We start from the raw sequence: 6,050 nt of genomic DNA, 5'->3' as shown, positions 1-6,050 counted from the left end.
AAAAAGTACAAAATGGAAAAAATAAATACATAACATGATTCAGAGGGACTCAACTGATAAAATGATATGCCTTACAACTCTGAAAAAAATCTGGGCACAAACGGGTTAACAATAATGTTACATATGTAATATGTACACAATAATATTGTGCAAACAAACAAGAAAAATAGCAAAAAATGTCAATTTTTTTTAATACCCTGTATATAAAGACCACATATGACCACAACTCCAAATGTGCAATTGTCACTGCATCTAAACATGACATATTACAAAAAGGTAGAAACATATAATATACAATATGTTCTGAAGCTGGTACTGGTGCAGTTAACTTTGCTTTAGCCTCCCATACACAGTAGGTGTTACTTACTATACGTGCAGTGCAGTATTACTTTACCTTGTAATATGTTATAATAAGCAAGTCACTTCTATATTTATGAGGATGTAGACAATAATGTTGGCTGATATGTAAAACTATGAGATGTCGAGTGCAGGGAAGATATTATTGATCGATCAGATTCATGAATATGTTAGGTACTTAAGCCACAATTAGAGAGTGAAACAGAGACTGACACTGGTTGAAATGTATAGTAAATATTTTATTTTGAACTTTTATGCTGAACTACAAGCTGTGAACTGTGCGATCTCTGCGACCTGTGGTGCCTGGTTTACTGTGTGTAAAACTGCGCAGGTTCCCATGTGTCATCCCACACTTTGCCACTGTCAGGAGAAAAACATAACAAACAACAACGACAACCACACACAAAATAGGACAATTTAGGTTGTGACATATGACAATTTTTTAGGATGAAATATCTTCTATATTCATGTCATGCTTTATACACCTTCATTGTAATATAAATTAATCAAATCAAGTCAGAGAGTATTAATATATGTAGTAGATGTCAAGCAGGACCACAGCAGCAGCCACGATCCATTGGAACCTGCTGGATGAGAGAGCACAGAAACTCCAGGGAAGAAGTTTAGTTAGTAACATGCATGAACTGCATTACTGAGACATGTATGTTTACAGATGGTGGTGAGGGAGAGGGGGAGAGTTTTCAGTAAAAGGAGACGTGATTGCATCTTCAACCAATACTGAGCCTGCATAACCCTGAAAGAGACAGAGAGAGAGGGGGGGGACACTAACCCCCAGCAGTCTGGTCCTATTACAGCATAACTAAGGGCTGAGCTGAACCAGCCCTAACTATAAGCTCTATAAAGAAGTAAAGTCTTATGCCTACTCTTAAAAGTGTTGACCATGTCCACCTCCAAAACTCATAATGGACTTTGGAGGTGGACAGCTATCAAGCTCCTCACAGAAGAGGAGCTCGATAGCTAAAAGCTCCCAATTTACTTTAGTCCAAATACATGAATTCAAATTGAGTTGATAACTATTTATCAACAATATGAATGTCTGTTCCCGTCCAACAAAGTTGTTACTACATACCATGTTGAGCAAGGCTTCCACTTGACTTTAACTTCTTCTTTTTCCTGAAAAACATGATATAAACAAACAATTAATTAAGAAAGACATGCAAGTTGCATACAAAAAGGAGCTTATAAACATTTGTGTACTATTGAATGGCTCAATATATTATACAATTAGTTTACAAAAACATAAGAACCACTACAATGCTTGTACTGCCAGCATCGAGTGCATGTCAGCAAAGCAACACTGCTTACATTGTGGCTCACAAGCAAAACTAACTGAAGCAGATGTTACTGAATGGGAAGGAGCACCTCCACATCAATCACTCCTTCTGAGCATGATGTCAGGAGGACTTTAAAGAACGTAAACATCAGGAAGGCAGCATGACCAGGTCGTATCAGGTGGTCTGTTCTTATTTAATGTCCTATTTGGAGTGAAATCCTGACTCAGTGGCTGAATTAGTGTAGATTCATCAAATACAAAAGCTTATGGATATTCAGTCAGGCACAGTTCAAATCCGGGAAGTCCAAAGACGCAAACAAATCTGCACAACAGCAGGCTAAATTACTTACATTTACAACTCTCCTGTCTACTATCTCTTCATATTTGAAAATCTTCTGTGTACGGTGTTTTCGGCATTCTGAAAAATAACAAATGAAATATTTACATGAGTTCTGTAAAACTGGAAAAAATGCAAAAATTAAGAAAAAGAAATCTTAACAAACTTAACGAACATGTCATGTGTTTCGTACATTTACAATACCATAACGTCTAACCTTTCCTTGTCCTTTTTTTGTTTGGGACATCCGAGGTGTACACCGTAGAAATTGAGGGAGATGCAGGATGTGGAGATGGAGAGGAGGATGCAGGAGAAAGCAGAGATGAAGAGGAGGATGCAGGAGGAAGCAGAGATGGAGAGGAGGATGCAGGAGGAAGCAGAGATGGAGAGGAGGATGCAGGATGAAGCAGAGATGGAGAGGAGGATGCAGGAGAAAGCAGAGATGAAGAGGAGGATGCAGGAGGAAGCAGAGATGGAGAGGAGGATGCAGGAGGAAGCAGAGATGGAGAGGAGGATGCAGGAGGAAGCAGAGATGGAGAGGAGGATGCAGGAGGAAGCAGAGACAGAGAGGAATATGCAGGAGGAAGCAGAGATGGAGAGGAGGATGCAGGAGGAAGCAGAGATGGAGAGGAGGATGCAGGAGGAAGCAGAGATGAAGAGGAGGATGCAGGAGGCTGACAGAGGGAAGATGTTGGTACAGGCTCTAAATGAAGAATAAATTCCTCGTTTAGAGCCTCTGGGTCTGGGACTGGTCCAGCATCGACACTGTCAGCAGAGGATGGTCCAGCTGCTGGTGTAGAAGAGAATTATCAGGTCTGGTTTTCGTGAAGATTTTTAAAATTACATTTGTATATACATGAGTGTGAAAGACCATACTATACACACACACATACAAAATTGTTCAGGTGGGTAACACCAGAGGTTCAGTATGGCTAGCTTTGGTGATGTGACCGACACATGGGGAGGTAATAAGGCAGATATAACACTATTTTCATGTTAGCAACAGGACATGTAGGGCAGCTGTCACCTCACAGCAAGAAGGTTACTGGTCTGAACCTTGGCTGAATAATAGAATAGAACAGAATAGAGTAGGGTAGAACAGAATAGCTGGTGACTGTTAACTATCCTCATCCTCACCATCTTGTTTGTCTCTATGTACCCCGTGATGATCTGCCTTCTTATCTAGGGTGTACCATGAGTATCACCCAAAGACAGCTAGGATAGGCTACCTGATAAGGACACCTGGTTACAGATAATGGACAAAGCATATCTTACTTCTCAGAAGGTGTTCATAAAGCTTACTCATCTTCATGAGGATGTCACGTGCAGCACCTTCCGCTGGTTCGATCTGAGTCATCACGTCCCCTACTATACGGCCCTTACGGTCAAACTGTCCAAGAAACAGAATTGGTTGGTAGCCCAGGGCATGTAGCTTTGAAACCTGCAAGAACAACAAAGAAAAACATGCAGCCAGTCTTTCATGTAAGCAAATTGATGTATAACAAACCTTTAAGTTTCACATCTTTGTTGTTTTATTGTTGTCGATAGTTAAAAAGTATTTATGGTGACCAAACCTGTAAATGTATGATAAAATCCATCTTGAAATGTTTTGTCTCTCAGTTAATAGTCGATTAAATTAAAAATCAGAAGTAGCTTGAATAAAAATAGTTTTTAACAAGTTTTTTCTAGTTGGATGTCTTTAGTGTGATGATGTTATTCTGATGTGAATAACTTTTTTATTTATGCTCTTTTATAAATTAATATTTTATGTGTATATACATGTCTTGTTAGTTTCTTACTTCATGATATACAAGAAAACATTGACAACTGTGATTAATAAAGAATTGTCTACCAGACCAACCACTTATTAGATCAGAACTTTTAAACTTACTGACAACTGGGCTGAATTAACCACCCTGCTCGCATTTCTGTTTTTTTTAACAGAGGCAGCCCAGTTACTGTTTTTAAACTGTTCTTGTTTTTTTTTTCAATCCCTCCTTTAGGTTCAGGCTGCCCAGGCATCCACTGCATGTCTTCCTGTTGCAGGTGTTTGGGGCCTGACAGGAAGGGCATGGTTTGGTTTTTGGCTTTGTCATTTCTGCAAATGAAAATGGAACATGTAGGGATTATTTCAGGTCTGTTTTGGTGAAACGATTACAAAAATAATTTATGACCAAAGAAATAACTTATATTACGAGGCAGTATTACACCATATTTAGAAAAAAAAATCAATTACGAGATTAAAGTCATTAATATTGAGTTAATTACGTGAATAGGGTTAAAAAAAACCCTGAATTGATTACAGAAAAGATACATTGCTAAAATAGAGCAGTACTAACATTAGCTGGGTGGCCAAGCAAGTGTCTTACACATGAGAATACATCACAAAAAAATTTAAATAAACTTTTGCAGAAGTAGTTCTCTTGGTACACAGACTGATCTGTGAAAACATTTCAAGTTTAATATCAGTTTAATATCACTGAAATTAATATTTCAGTGAACATGCAAATTACCCACAGTTTATCACAACTTACTTAGCTAGGATCTGCCTCGTGTCCAGTCGAAAACTTCGCTGCAGGACCGTGAGTTGAAAGATACATTTACTACGACTCCCAAGATGCATTGCAGTAAAAACCATCCAATCGCCTTGCTTAAGATCTGTTGACGTGTCGCTAAAGGCGCGCTGTAGATAAATATTGCAATTTGTAAAAAATAAAATACTACAATTTGCATTTTTTAATTACATAATTAAACACTGGGCCAGTTTAATTTCGTATTATCGCTGGTTATTATTTTAGAGTAAATAAAGGAATAATGGGTAGCACCAAGCTGTTGTTATCTTCATTTCCATAGCGACGGCGGTTGAGGATTATGGGTAGTGTGCAGTTACGGGATTAGTGCGTCTGCGTAAATTGGTCTGATTGGTTGGAGCCGAGCGCATCCAAAACTAGCAGGAGTGGTGAATGAATCTATAAATGTGTTTTACGTGTGAAATGAAAATAATAAACCTAACAAAGGATTATGTACGTTAAATCTGCGCACTTTCAGATCGTGAATCAGTTTGGAAAACACTGTGTGATGGCCACAACATGAAGCGATTTTATTGTTGAATTATCAGTGATACTTTCGTGTTTTTGTTGAGAAATGTTAACGATGTCATTAAAAGAAAGCATTAAATTAGGGAGAAAAACCCGTTCGCGGAGAGGGTCCCCGGTTCTCCAGTTAGATTGTGCTTCACGGCGTCATGTTTCGCCGTGACGGGGTTATTATTGGAGTAAATGGATGGCTGGAGCCTCTGCTCGAAGCGTCTCTGATCGCCGCGAGCGGGTTCATATTGGAATGAATTGACAACCCACAGCGTCACATAAAAACGTGGAAGGGTACCTTAGGCGTCAGCATGAGAAGTTAAGGGACGTGACAAATCGTCATTATTTTACGCGTTGGGAGTGAGAACGGGTTGAAATCTCACATTTGATGATGGACCACAGGTTCTCAATGGGGTTCAGATCAGGTGAACAAGGTGGCCATGTCATTAGTTTTTCTTCTTTTATACCCTTTCTTGCCAGCCACGCTGTGGAGTACTTGGACGCATGTGATGGAGCATTGTCCTGCATGAAAATCATGTTTTTCTTGAAGGATGCAGACTTCTTCCTGTACCACTGCTTGAAGAAGGTGTCTTCCAGAAACTGGCAGTAGGACTGGGAGTTGAGCTTGACTCCATCCTCAACCCGAAAAGGCCCCACAAGCTCATCTTTGATGATACCAGCCCAAACCAGTACTCCACTTCCACCTTTGTGGCGTCTGAGTCGGACTGGAGCTCTCTGCCCTTTACCAATCCAGCCACGGGCCCATCCATCTGGCCCATCAAGACTCACTCTCATTTCATCAGTCCATAAAACCTTAGAAAAATCAGTCTTGAGATATTTCTTGGCCCAGTCTTGACGTTTCACCTTGTGTGTCTTGTTCAGTGGTGGTCGTCTTTCAGCCTTTCTTACCTTGGCCATGTCTCTGAGTATTGCACACCTTGTGCTCTTGGGCACTCCAGTGATGTTGCAGCTCTGA

At 39.9% G+C, this 6,050-nt stretch overlaps 1 long non-coding RNA gene across 1 annotated transcript; it reads right to left on the bottom strand.

Annotated features, from left to right (window-relative positions):
- Positions 1-3,235: 3,235 nt before the first annotated feature.
- LOC147313410 (uncharacterized) lies at positions 3,236-4,781 on the bottom strand. The gene is made up of 3 exons (XR_015125098.1): positions 4,523-4,781; positions 3,880-4,086; positions 3,236-3,429 (listed from the first exon to the last, which is right to left on the bottom strand). It is a non-coding gene; the product is annotated as an uncharacterized LOC147313410 (long non-coding RNA).
- Positions 4,782-6,050: the final 1,269 nt, after the last annotated feature.

Source organism: Aulonocara sp. 'chitande type north' Nkhata Bay, linkage group LG15 (assembly GCF_057382095.1).
Source record: "Aulonocara sp. 'chitande type north' Nkhata Bay isolate Kocher_YH1m ecotype deep benthic linkage group LG15, A_spYH_male_GT1.1, whole genome shotgun sequence".
NCBI lineage: Eukaryota > Metazoa > Chordata > Actinopteri > Cichliformes > Cichlidae > Aulonocara > Aulonocara sp. 'chitande type north' Nkhata Bay.
This window is presented reverse-complemented; position numbering and strand designations above follow the sequence as displayed.